This window comes from Anomaloglossus baeobatrachus, unplaced genomic scaffold, assembly GCF_048569485.1.
Source record: "Anomaloglossus baeobatrachus isolate aAnoBae1 unplaced genomic scaffold, aAnoBae1.hap1 Scaffold_2942, whole genome shotgun sequence".
Classification (NCBI taxonomy): domain Eukaryota; kingdom Metazoa; phylum Chordata; class Amphibia; order Anura; family Aromobatidae; genus Anomaloglossus; species Anomaloglossus baeobatrachus.
Window position 1 is genome coordinate 1 of NW_027442386.1, and position 13202 is coordinate 13202.

At 46.8% G+C, this 13202-nt stretch overlaps 8 non-coding genes across 8 annotated transcripts; all 8 read right to left on the minus strand.

The window, feature by feature from the left end:
* Positions 1 to 656: 656 nt before the first annotated feature.
* On the minus strand, positions 657 to 847 carry LOC142267241 (U2 spliceosomal RNA). The gene has a single exon (XR_012733167.1). It is a non-coding gene; the product is annotated as a U2 spliceosomal RNA (small nuclear RNA).
* Positions 848 to 2234: 1387 nt separating this feature from the next.
* Positions 2235 to 2425, minus strand: LOC142267284 (U2 spliceosomal RNA). The gene has a single exon (XR_012733200.1). It is a non-coding gene; the product is annotated as a U2 spliceosomal RNA (small nuclear RNA).
* Positions 2426 to 3819: 1394 nt separating this feature from the next.
* Positions 3820 to 4010, minus strand: LOC142267259 (U2 spliceosomal RNA). Its single transcript, XR_012733182.1, has one exon. It is a non-coding gene; the product is annotated as a U2 spliceosomal RNA (small nuclear RNA).
* Positions 4011 to 5403: 1393 nt separating this feature from the next.
* LOC142267256 (U2 spliceosomal RNA) lies at positions 5404 to 5594 on the minus strand. Its single transcript, XR_012733179.1, has one exon. It is a non-coding gene; the product is annotated as a U2 spliceosomal RNA (small nuclear RNA).
* Positions 5595 to 6991: 1397 nt separating this feature from the next.
* LOC142267260 (U2 spliceosomal RNA) lies at positions 6992 to 7183 on the minus strand. Its single transcript, XR_012733183.1, has one exon. It is a non-coding gene; the product is annotated as a U2 spliceosomal RNA (small nuclear RNA).
* A 1389-nt stretch (positions 7184 to 8572) lies between these two features.
* Positions 8573 to 8769, minus strand: LOC142267270 (U2 spliceosomal RNA). Its single transcript, XR_012733191.1, has one exon. It is a non-coding gene; the product is annotated as a U2 spliceosomal RNA (small nuclear RNA).
* Positions 8770 to 10956: 2187 nt separating this feature from the next.
* On the minus strand, positions 10957 to 11149 carry LOC142267257 (U2 spliceosomal RNA). The gene has a single exon (XR_012733180.1). It is a non-coding gene; the product is annotated as a U2 spliceosomal RNA (small nuclear RNA).
* Positions 11150 to 12536: 1387 nt separating this feature from the next.
* Positions 12537 to 12727, minus strand: LOC142267296 (U2 spliceosomal RNA). Its single transcript, XR_012733211.1, has one exon. It is a non-coding gene; the product is annotated as a U2 spliceosomal RNA (small nuclear RNA).
* Positions 12728 to 13202: the final 475 nt, after the last annotated feature.

The following is a 13202-nucleotide window of genomic DNA, read 5'->3' on the forward strand; positions in this document are numbered from 1 at the left end:
TTATTGAAAGTAGTAATTCTTTCATAGGCCGCCCTTTCTTAGTATTTGACGTTCCTTATATTGCGGTATGAGGCTTCGCAGTAGGTTGCAAACATTCATCACCCATGACTGTCCCCAATTGAGCTCAGAAGCTCAATGTCTATCATGACCTCTCTTTTAGAATGTCCAAGAGCAAGCAAACTATTCCTCCAGGAGAGGGCGCCAACAGACTACTAAAGAGATCATCATTACTCAAAGAAAACCCCAAAAACCAATGCATGATAGGAATAAACAGGTAACTTTCTTTGGAGTGGAAGCGGAGAGATCGCACCAGATGCCAATTCTAGATGTTATCACACCTGTGGTCACTGCAGCAGCAGGTGAATCCACTTTGTCCAAAAGGGATCTATTCCATTCAATTGCAAATGATCTAGATAAGACAGAGAACTGCAGCACGGGGACATAGCCGAGTTGGTCAGGTTGAGTGGTGATGAGTTTGCTATTTGGATGAATAAAGAAAGTCAAAAGTGTGAAAGATAAAAAACAAAAGGAGGAAGTGTGAAAAGTGAATGGGCCAAATTGAGGTGCATATGAAGACGTATGCTTTCTTCCAATTCATTAAATCGGGCTAATATGAATCAGGTGAATTGAGTTCTGCTTTTGGAAACTGGGTTAAGAAGGGGTGCACCGTTCCTGGAGGTACTGCAATACCAGGTCAATGCGTGGAGTGGACAGAGCAAGCTCTTTTTCCATCTCCCTGTTCTAAAAATCCATTTAATATATGGTCCCCAGATAGGGGACGTATCAGATATTAAACTGATAAGAACAGATACTACACTTGATCTTAGCCAAAAGGCCGAGAAGCGATAACCAGAATTGGTTTGGGCCTCGAGTGGCACCCTGGCCTATGCCGGACACATCTTAGGGAGAGAGAGCGAGAGGGAGACAAACCCACGCCTACACAAGACATTTTGTCACCCAAGCCAACCCTTGAAAAGGCTGCTTTGCAGAGCCAAAACAAGAAGAATGGTGCGTTTTGCAGCCGCCGCCCACTGCAATGAATCTGAATAACTCCTCCTTTAGGGCGCAAGCAACTCCCCTCCCCCTTGCAGTCTTTCCAATTCACGATACAAAAAGACGGACAGGACAGGTTGCCTGACTTTCCGTCACTGCCACCCTTTGCCATCCTTACCCGTAGAAAGCCCTTTCATCATCCCCAAACCCTAATCTTTTCCCTTTCCTTCCCAGCCCCCAAACCCTGCCCTCTGTACCTTTCTCACCACCCGCTTCCCTTCTCCTGTCATCCCCCTACCACCCGGGAAAAAAAGAGATTGCCCCCTCCTTCCACTAGCCCACCCTCCCACCCAAAGAACAACTTCTTCTGCGCAGCTTGTTTTCTAGGCAGCAGCGCTATTGTGATGTCATCGGGGGGCATTGTGACAAGCCGCCAGTGTTCCGTCTCTTCATGTTGTGCACAGTTCAAACGGAAAATACATCAACAGGCAGACTACAGAAAAGCTTACTATCAAAGGTTAGAGGGGGGCTTTCTCAGAGGGCTTTTTACAGTTTTTCTATTCCCAATTAGCCGTTTAAGTGTACTTATTGAAAGTAGTAATTCTTTCATAGGCCGCCCTTTCTTAGTATTTGACGTTCCTTATATTGCGGTATGAGGCTTCGCAGTAGGTTGCAAACATTCATCACCCATGACTGTCCCCAATTGAGCTCAGAAGCTCAATGTCTATCATGACCTCTCATTTAGAATGTCCAAGAGCAAGCAAACTATTCCTCCAGGAGAGGGCGCCAACAGACTACTAAAGAGATCATCATTACTCAAAGAAAACCCCAAAAACCAATGCATGATAGGAATAAACAGGTAACTTTCTTTGGAGTGGAAGCGGAGAGATCGCACCAGATGCCAATTCTAGATGTTATCACACCTGTGGTCACTGCAGCAGCAGGTGAATCCACTTTGTCCAAAAGGGATCTATTCCATTCAATTGCAAATGATCTAGATAAGACAGAGAACTGCAGCACGGGGACATAGCCGAGTTGGTCAGGTTGAGTGGTGATGAGTTTGCTATTTGGATGAATAAAGAAAGTCAAAAGTGTGAAAGATAAAAAACAAAAGGAGGAAGTGTGAAAAGTGAATGGGCCAAATTGAGGTGCATATGAAGACGTATGCTTTCTTCCAATTCATTAAATCGGGCTAATATGAATCAGGTGAATTGAGTTCTGCTTTTGGAAACTGGGTTAAGAAGGGGTGCACCGTTCCTGGAGGTACTGCAATACCAGGTCAATGCGTGGAGTGGACAGAGCAAGCTCTTTTTCCATCTCCCTGTTCTAAAAATCCATTTAATATATGGTCCCCAGATAGGGGACGTATCAGATATTAAACTGATAAGAACAGATACTACACTTGATCTTAGCCAAAAGGCCGAGAAGCGATAACCAGAATTGGTTTGGGCCTCGAGTGGCACCCTGGCCTATGCCGGACACATCTTAGGGAGAGAGAGCGAGAGGGAGACAAACCCACGCCTACACAAGACATTTTGTCACCCAAGCCAACCCTTGAAAAGGCTGCTTTGCAGAGCCAAAACAAGAAGAATGGTGCGTTTTGCAGCCGCCGCCCACTGCAATGAATCTGAATAACTCCTCCTTTAGGGCGCAAGCAACTCCCCTCCCCCTTGCAGTCTTTCCAATTCACGATACAAAAAGACGGACAGGACAGGTTGCCTGACTTTCCGTCACTGCCACCCTTTGCCATCCTTACCCGTAGAAAGCCCTTTCATCATCCCCAAACCCTAATCTTTTCCCTTTCCTTCCCAGCCCCCAAACCCTGCCCTCTGTACCTTTCTCACCACCCGCTTCCCTTCTCCTGTCATCCCCCTACCACCCGGGAAAAAAAGAGATTGCCCCCTCCTTCCACTAGCCCACCCTCCCACCCAAAGAACAACTTCTTCTGCGCAGCTTGTTTTCTAGGCAGCAGCGCTATTGTGATGTCATCGGGGGGCATTGTGACAAGCCGCCAGTGTTCCGTCTCTTCATGTTGTGCACAGTTCAAACGGAAAATACATCAACAGGCAGACTACAGAAAAGCTTACTATCAAAGGTTAGAGGGGGGGCTTTCTCAGAGGGCTTTTTACAGTTTTTCTATTCCCAATTAGCCGTTTAAGTGTACTTATTGAAAGTAGTAATTCTTTCATAGGCCGCCCTTTCTTAGTATTTGACGTTCCTTATATTGCGGTATGAGGCTTCGCAGTAGGTTGCAAACATTCATCACCCATGACTGTCCCCAATTGAGCTCAGAAGCTCAATGTCTATCATGACCTCTCTTTTAGAATGTCCAAGAGCAAGCAAACTATTCCTCCAGGAGAGGGCGCCAACAGACTACTAAAGAGATCATCATTACTCAAAGAAAAACCCCAAAAACCAAATGCATGATAGGAATAAACAGGTAACTTTCTTTGGAGTGGAAGCGGAGAGATCGCACCAGATGCCAATTCTAGATGTTATCACACCTGTGGTCACTGCAGCAGCAGGTGAATCCACTTTGTCCAAAAGGGATCTATTCCATTCAATTGCAAATGATCTAGATAAGACAGAGAACTGCAGCACGGGGACATAGCCGAGTTGGTCAGGTTGAGTGGTGATGAGTTTGCTATTTGGATGAATAAAGAAAGTCAAAAGTGTTGAAAGATAAAAAACAAAAGGAGGAAGTGTGAAAAGTGAATGGGCCAAATTGAGGTGCATATGAAGACGTATGCTTTCTTCCAATTCATTAAATCGGGCTAATATGAATCAGGTGAATTGAGTTCTGCTTTTGGAAAACTGGGTTAAGAAGGGGTTGCCACCGTTCCTGGAGGTACTGCAATACCAGGTCAATGCGTGGAGTGGACAGAGCAAGCTCTTTTTCCATCTCCCTGTTCTAAAAATCCATTTAATATATGGTCCCCAGATAGGGGACGTATCAGATATTAAACTGATAAGAACAGATACTACACTTGATCTTAGCCAAAAGGCCGAGAAGCGATAACCAGAATTGGTTTGGGCCTCGAGTGGCACCACTGGCCTATGCCGGACACATCTTAGGGAGAGAGAGCGAGAGGGAGACAAACCCACGCCTACACAAGACATTTTGTCACCCAAGCCAACCCTTGAAAAGGCTGCTTTGCAGAGCCAAAACAAGAAGAATGGTGCGTTTTGCAGCCGCCGCCCACTGCAATGAATCTGAATAACTCCTCTTTAGGGCGCAAGCAACTCCCCTCCCCCTTGCAGTCTTTCCAATTCACGATACAAAAAGACGGACAGGACAGGTTGCCTGACTTTCCGTCACTGCCACCCTTTGCCATCCATTACCCGTAGAAAGCCCTTTCATCATCCCCAAACCCTAATCTTTTCCCTTTCCTTCCCAGCCCCCAAACCCTGCCCTCTGTACCTTTCTCACCACCCGCTTCCCTTCTCCTGTCATCCCCCTACCACCCGGGAAAAAAAGAGATTGCCCCCTCCTTCCACTAGCCCACCCTCCCCACCCAAAGAACAACTTCTTCTGCGCAGCTTGTTTTCTAGGCAGCAGCGCTATTGTGATGTCATCGGGGGGGCATTGTGACAAGCCGCCAGTGTTCCGTCTCTTCATGTTGTGCACAGTTTCAAACGGAAAATACATCAACAGGCAGACTACAGAAAAGCTTACTATCAAAGGTTAGAGGGGGGCTTTCTCAGAGGGCTTTTTACAGTTTTTCTATTCCCAATTAGCCGTTTAAGTGTACTTATTGAAAGTAGTAATTCTTTCATAGGCCGCCCTTTCTTAGTATTTGACGTTCCTTATATTGCGGTTATGAGGCTTCGCAGTAGGTTGCAAACATTCATCACCCATGACTGTCCCCAATTGAGCTCAGAAGCTCAATGTCTATCATGACCTCTCTTTTAGAATGTCCAAGAGCAAGCAAACTATTCCTCCAGGAGAGGGCGCCAACAGACTACTAAAGAGATCATCATTACTCAAAGAAAACCCCAAAAACCAATGCATGATAGGAATAAACAGGTATCTTTCTTTGGAGTGGAAGCGGAGAGATCGCACCAGATGCCAATTCTAGATGTTATCACACCTGTGGTCACTGCAGCAGCAGGTGAATCCACTTTGTCCAAAAGGGATCTATTCCATTCAATTGCAAATGATCTAGATAAGACAGAGAACTGCAGCACGGGGACATAGCCGAGTTGGTCAGGTTGAGTGGTGATGAGTTTGCTATTTGGATGAATAAAGAAAGTCAAAAGTGTGAAAGATAAACAACAAAAGGAGGAAGTGTGAAAAGTGAATGGGCCAAATTGAGGTGCATATGAAGACGTATGCTTTCTTCCAATTCATTAAATCGGGCTAATATGAATCAGGTGAATTGAGTTCTGCTTTTGGAAACTGGGTTAGAGAAGGGTGGCACCGTTCCTGGAGGTACTGCAATACCAGGTCAATGCGTGGAGTGGACAGAGCAAGCTCTTTTTCCATCTCCCTGTTCTAAAAATCCATTTAATATATGGTCCCCAGATAGGGGACGTATCAGATATTAAACTGATAAGAACAGATACTACACTTGATCTTAGCCAAAAGGCCGAGAAGCGATAACCAGAATTGGTTTTGGGCCTCGAGTGGCACCCTGGCCTATGCCGGACACATCTTAGGGAGAGAGAGCGAGAGGGAGACAAACCCACGCCTACACAAGACATTTTGTCACCCAAGCCAACCCTTGAAAAGGCTGCTTTGCAGAGCCAAAACAAGAAGAAATGGTGCGTTTTGCAGCCGCCCGCCCACACTGCAATGAATCTGAATAACTCCTCCTTTAGGGCGCAAGCAACTCCCCTCCCCCTTGCAGTCTTTCCAATTCACGATACAAAAAGACGGACAGGACAGGTTGCCTGACTTTCCGTCACTGCCACCCTTTGCCATCCTTACCCGTAGAAAGCCCTTTCATCATCCCCAAACCCTAATCTTTTCCCTTTCCTTCCCAGCCCCCAAACCCTGCCCTCTGTACCTTTCTCACCACCCGCTTCCCCTTCTCCTGTCATCCCCCTACCACCCGGGAAAAAAAGAGATTGCCCCCTCCTTCCACTAGCCCACCCTCCCACCCAAAGAACAACTTCTTCTGCGCAGCTTGTTTTCTAGGCAGCAGCGCTATTGTGATGTCATCGGGGGGCATTGTGACAAGCCGCCAGTGTTCCGTCTCTTCATGTTGTGCACAGTTCAAACGGAAAATACATCAACAGGCAGACTACAGAAAAGCTTACTATCAAAGGTTAGAGGGGGGCTTTCTCAGAGGGCTTTTTACAGTTTTTCTATTCCCAATTAGCCGTTTAAGTGTACTTATTGAAAGTAGTAATTCTTTCATAGGCCGCCCTTTCTTAGTATTTGACGTTCCTTATATTGCGGTATGAGGCTTCGCAGTAGGTTGCAAAACATTCATCACCCATGACTGTCCCCAATTGAGCTCAGAAGCTCAATGTCTATCATGACCTCTCTTTTAGAATGTCCAAGAGCAAGCAAACTATTCCTCCAGGACGAGGGCGCCAACAGACTACTAAAGAGATCATCATTACTCAAAGAAAACCCCAAAAACCAATGCATGATAGGAATAAACAGGTAACTTTCTTTGGAGTGGAAGCGGAGAGATCGCACCAGATGCCAATTCTAGATGTTATCACACCTGTGGTCCACTGCAGCAGCAGGTGAATCCACTTTGTCCAAAAGGGATCTATTCCATTCAATTGCAAATTGATCTAGATAAGACAGAGAACTGCAGCACGGGGACATAGCCGAGTTGGTCAGGTTGAGTGGTGATGAGTTTGCTATTTGGATGAATAAAGAAAGTCAAAAGTGTGAAAGATAAAAAACAAAAGGAGGAAGTGTGAAAAGTGATGGGCCAAATTGAGGTGCATATGAAGACGTATGCTTTCTTCCAATTCATTAAATCGGGCTAATATGAATCAGGTGAATTGAGTTCTGCTTTTGGAAACTGGGTTAAGAAGGGGGTGCACCGTTCCTGGAGGTACTGCAATACCAGGTCAATGCGTGGAGTGGACAGAGCAAGCTCTTTTTCCATCTCCCTGTTCTAAAAATCCATTTAATATATGGTCCCCAGATAGTGGACGTATCAGATATTAAACTGATAAGAACAGATACTACACTTGATCTTAGCCCAAAAGGCCGAGAAGCGATAACCAGAATTGGTTTGGGCCTCGAGTGGCACCCTGGCCTATGCCGGACACATCTTAGGGAGAGAGAGCGAGAGGGAGACAAACCCACGCCTACACAAGACATTTTGTCACCCAAGCCAACCCTTGAAAAGGCTGCTTTGCAGAGCCAAAACAAGAAGAATGGTGCGTTTTGCAGCCGCCGCCCACTGCAATGAATCTGAATAACTCCTCCTTTAGGGCGCAAGCAACTCCCCTCCCCCTTGCAGTCTTTCCAATTCACGATACAAAAAGACGGACAGGACAGGTTGCCTGACTTTCCGTCACTGCCACCCCTTTGCCATCCTTACCCGTAGAAAGCCCTTTCATCATCCCCAAACCCTAATCTTTTCCCTTTCCTTCCCAGCCCCCAAACCCTGCCCTCTGTACCTTTCTCACCACCCGCTTCCCTTCTCCTGTCATCCCCCTACCACCCGGGAAGAAAAAAGAGATTGCCCCCTCCTTCCACTAGGCCCACCCTCCCACCCAAAGAACAACTTCTTCTGCGCAGCTTGTTTTCTAGGCAGCAGCGCTATTGTGATGTCATCGGGGGGCATTGTGACAAGCCGCCAGTGTTCAGTCTCTTCATGTTGTGCACAGTTCAAACGGAAAATACATCAACAGGCAGACTACAGAAAAGCTTACTATCAAAGGTTAGAGGGGGGCTTTCTCAGAGGGCTTTTTACAGTTTTTCTATTCCCAATTAGCCGTTTAAGTGTACTTATTGAAAGTAGTAATTCTTTCATAGGCCGCCCTTTCTAGTATTTGACGTTCCTTATATTGCGGTATGAGGCTTCGCAGTAGGTTGCAACATTCATCACCCATGACTGTCCCCAATTGAGCTCAGAAGCTCAATGTCTATCATGACCTCTCTTTTAGAATGTCCAAGAGCAAGCAAACTATTCCTCCAGGAGAGGGCGCCAACAGACTACTAAAGAGATCATCATTACTCAAAGAAAACCCCAAAAACCAATGCATGATAGGAATAAACAGGTAACTTTCTTTGGAGTGGAAGCGGAGAGATCGCACCAGATGCCAATTCTAGATGTTATCACACCTGTGGTCACTGCAGCAGCAGGTGAATCCACTTTGTCCAAAAGGGATCTATTCCATTCAATTGCAAATGATCTAGATAAGACAGAGAACTGCAGCACGGGGACATAGCCGAGTTGGTCAGGTTGAGTGGTGATGAGTTTGCTATTTGGATGAATAAAGAAAGTCAAAAGTGTGAAAGATAAAAAACAAAAGGAGGAAGTGTGAAAAGTGAATGGGCCAAATTGAGGTGCATATGAAGACGTATGCTTTCTTCCAATTCATTAAATCGGGCTAATATGAATCAGGTGAATTGAGTTCTGCTTTTGGAAACTGGGTTAAGAAGGGGTGCACCGTTCCTGGAGGTACTGCAATACCAGGTCAATGCGTGGAGTGGACAGAGCAAGCTCTTTTTCCATCTCCCTGTTCTAAAAAATCCATTTAATATATGGTCCCCAGATAGGGGACGTATCAGATATTAAACTGATAAGAACAGATTTTGATTTAATGAAGCTTTCCAAAGCACCACAAAAAATGCATGACCGAAGTCACACCAAAAACAGTGCAAAGGCTAGGATTCGTGTGGACCCCACCGTGAGGAGAGGGTCCCCAAAAAATCAACCCCGTCCCTCCGAGCCAGAAGGCCACAGCAAGGGTCAGGGATCTTCGGTGCTCCACCAAGCCGAAGCCTGGTTGAGCCTTGTTGTTGCTCCCAGCGTCCACCCAGGCATCTTACCCAAGTGGAGTAGAGAGCTACTAGTTGTTGGTTTCGCAGCCGAAACTGCCCGGACCGTCAACCGGTGTTGGTTTCTCAGCCCAAGGCTAACCGGACCTCCAACCGGGTGTTGGTTTCTCAGCCGAAGCTGACCCAGACCTCCAACCGGGTGTTGGTTTCTCAGCCGAAGCTGACCCGGACCTCCAACCGGGTGTTAGTTTCTCAGCCCAAAGCTGACCAGACCTCCGACCGGGATTATAAAAATTTCCCTTCCTAGCCAGAAGGCCAGGATAGGGTAATATGCTCAAAAAGTATGAAAAGGCAAGGTACGGTGTGCTACAGAGCCCAAGGCTTGCCGGGGTCCCAAGCCAGCAAGCTCAGACTCACTCCAGGGTCGTCAGTCCTGGGGCACGTTGTACCATAGCCCCCCACCCTTACTCAGTCTAATAGCCTCGATCCTGGTAGGGCCATGTTTTCCTCTTGATGAATATACTATCCACCCAGAGTACTAGCAAGCGCAACCTTCCAGTGTGCATTGTATCATTGTACTAAGGTGGCCTGGAGCTTAAACCACCTCTTCGAACAACACTACACTTGATCTTAGCCAAAAGGCCGAGAGAGCGATAACCAGAATTGGTTTGGGCCTCGAGTGGCACCCTGGCCTATGCCGGACACATCTTAGGGAGAGAGAGCGAGAGGGAGACAAACCCACGCCTACACAAGACATTTTGTCACCCAAGCCAACCCTTGAAAAGGCTGCTTTGCAGAGCCAAAACAAGAAGAATGGTGCGTTTTGCAGCCGCCGCCCACTGCAATGAATCTGAATAACTCCTCCTTTAGGGCGCAAGCAACTCCCCTCCCCCTTGCAGTCTTTCCAATTCACGATACAAAAAGACGGACAGGACAGGTTGCCTGACTTTCCGTCACTGCCACCCTTTGCCATCCTTACCCGTAGAAAGCCCTTTCATCATCCCCAAACCCTAATCTTTTCCCTTTCCTTCCCAGCCCCCAAACCCTGCCCTCTGTACCTTTCTCACCACCCGCTTCCCTTCTCCTGTCATCCCCCTACCACCCGGGAAAAAAAGAGATTGCCCCCTCCTTCCACTAGCCCACCCTCCCACCCAAAGAACAACTTCTTCTGCGCAGCTTGTTTTCTAGGCAGCAGCGCTATTGTGATGTCATCGGGGGGCATTGTGACAAGCCGCCAGTGTTCCGTCTCTTCATGTTGTGCACAGTTCAAACGGAAAATACATCAACAGGCAGACTACAGAAAAGCTTACTATCAAAGGTTAGAGGGGGGCTTTCTCAGAGGGCTTTTTACAGTTTTTCTATTCCCAATTAGCCGTTTAAGTGTACTTATTGAAAGTAGTAATTCTTTCATAGGCCGCCCTTTCTTAGTATTTGACGTTCCTTATATTGCGGTATGAGGCTTCGCAGTAGGTTGCAAACATTCATCACCCATGACTGTCCCCAATTGAGCTCAGAAGCTCAATGTCTATCATGACCTCTCTTTTAGAATGTCCAAGAGCAAGCAAACTATTCCTCCAGGAGAGGGCGCCAACAGACTACTAAAGAGATCATCATTACTCAAAGAAAACCCCAAAAACCAATGCATGATAGGAATAAACAGGTAACTTTCTTTGGAGTGGAAGCGGAGAGATCGCACCAGATGCCAATTCTAGATGTTATCACACCTGTGGTCACTGCAGCAGCAGGTGAATCCACTTTGTCCAAAAGGGATCTATTCCATTCAATTGCAAATGATCTAGATAAGACAGAGAACTGCAGCACGGGGACATAGCCGAGTTGGTCAGGTTGAGTGGTGATGAGTTTGCTATTTGGATGAATAAAGAAAGTCAAAAGTGTGAAAGATAAAAAACAAAAGGAGGAAGTGTGAAAAGTGAATGGGCCAAATTGAGGTGCATATGAAGACGTATGCTTTCTTCCAATTCATTAAATCGGGCTAATATGAATCAGGTGAATTGAGTTCTGCTTTTGGAAACTGGGTTAAGAAGGGGTGCACCGTTCCTGGAGGTACTGCAATACCAGGTCAATGCGTGGAGTGGACAGAGCAAGCTCTTTTTCCATCTCCCTGTTCTAAAAATCCATTTAATATATGGTCCCCAGATAGGGGACGTATCAGATATTAAACTGATAAGAACAGATACTACACTTGATCTTAGCCAAAAGGCCGAGAGAAGCGATAACCAGAATTGGTTTGGGCCTCGAGTGGCACCCTGGCCTATGCCGGACACATCTTAGGGAGAGAGAGCGAGAGGGAGACAAACCCACGCCTACACAAGACATTTTGTCACCCAAGCCAACCCTTGAAAAGGCTGCTTTGCAGAGCCAAAACAAGAAGAATGGTGCGTTTTGCAGCCGCCGCCCACTGCAATGAATCTGAATAACTCCTCCTTTAGGGCGCAAGCAACTCCCCTCCCCCTTGCAGTCTTTCCAATTCACGATACAAAAAGACGGACAGGACAGGTTGCCTGACTTTCCGTCACTGCCACCCTTTGCCATCCTTACCCGTAGAAAGCCCTTTCATCATCCCCAAACCCTAATCTTTTCCCTTTCCTTCCCAGCCCCCAAACCCTGCCCTCTGTACCTTTCTCACCACCCGCTTCCCTTCTCCTGTCATCCCCCTACCACCCGGGAAAAAAAGAGATTGCCCCCTCCTTCCACTAGCCCACCCTCCCACCCAAAGAACAACTTCTTCTGCGCAGCTTGTTTTCTAGGCAGCAGCGCTATTGTGATGTCATCGGGGGGCATTGTGACAAGCCGCCAGTGTTCCGTCTCTTCATGTTGTGCACAGTTCAAACGGAAAATACATCAACAGGCAGACTACAGAAAAGCTTACTATCAAAGGTTAGAGGGGGGCTTTCTCAGAGGGCTTTTTACAGTTTTTCTATTCCCAATTAGCCGTTTAAGTGTACTTATTGAAAGTAGTAATTCTTTCATAGGCCGCCCTTTCTTAGTATTTGACGTTCCTTATATTGCGGTATGAGGCTTCGCAGTAGGTTGCAAACATTCATCACCCATGACTGTCCCCAATTGAGCTCAGAAGCTCAATGTCTATCATGACCTCTCTTTTAGAATGTCCAAGAGCAAGCAAACTATTCCTCCAGGAGAGGGCGCCAACAGACTACTAAAGAGATCATCATTACTCAAAGAAAACCCCAAAAACCAATGCATGATAGGAATAAACAGGTAACTTTCTTTGGAGTGGAAGCGGAGAGATCGCACCAGATGCCAATTCTAGATGTTATCACACCTGTGGTCACTGCAGCAGCAGGTGAATCCACTTTGTCCAAAAGGGATCTATTCCATTCAATTGCAAATGATCTAGATAAGACAGAGAACTGCAGCACGGGGACATAGCCGAGTTGGTCAGGTTGAGTGGTGATGAGTTTGCTATTTGGATGAATAAAGAAAGTCAAAAGTGTGAAAGATAAAAAACAAAAGGAGGAAGTGTGAAAAGTGAATGGGCCAAATTGAGGTGCATATGAAGACGTATGCTTTCTTCCAATTCATTAAATCGGGCTAATATGAATCAGGTGAATTGAGTTCTGCTTTTGGAAACTGGGTTAAGAAGGGGTGCACCGTTCCTGGAGGTACTGCAATACCAGGTCAATGCGTGGAGTGGACAGAGCAAGCTCTTTTTCCATCTCCCTGTTCTAAAAATCCATTTAATATATGGTCCCCAGATAGGGGACGTATCAGATATTAAACTGATAAGAACAGATACTACACTTGATCTTAGCCAAAAGGCCGAGAAGCGATAACCAGAATTGGTTTGGGCCTCGAGTGGCACCCTGGCCTATGCCGGACACATCTTAGGGAGAGAGAGCGAGAGGGAGACAAACCCACGCCTACACAAGACATTTTGTCACCCAAGCCAACCCTTGAAAAGGCTGCTTTGCAGAGCCAAAACAAGAAGAATGGTGCGTTTTGCAGCCGCCGCCCACTGCAATGAATCTGAATAACTCCTCCTTTAGGGCGCAAGCAACTCCCCTCCCCCTTGCAGTCTTTCCAATTCACGATACAAAAAGACGGACAGGACAGGTTGCCTGACTTTCCGTCACTGCCACCCTTTGCCATCCTTACCCGTAGAAAGCCCTTTCATCATCCCCAAACCCTAATCTTTTCCCTTTCCTTCCCAGCCCCCAAACCCTGCCCTCTGTACCTTTCTCACCACCCGCTTCCCTTCTCCTGTCATCCCCCTACCACCCGGGAAAAAAAGAGATTGCCCCCTCCT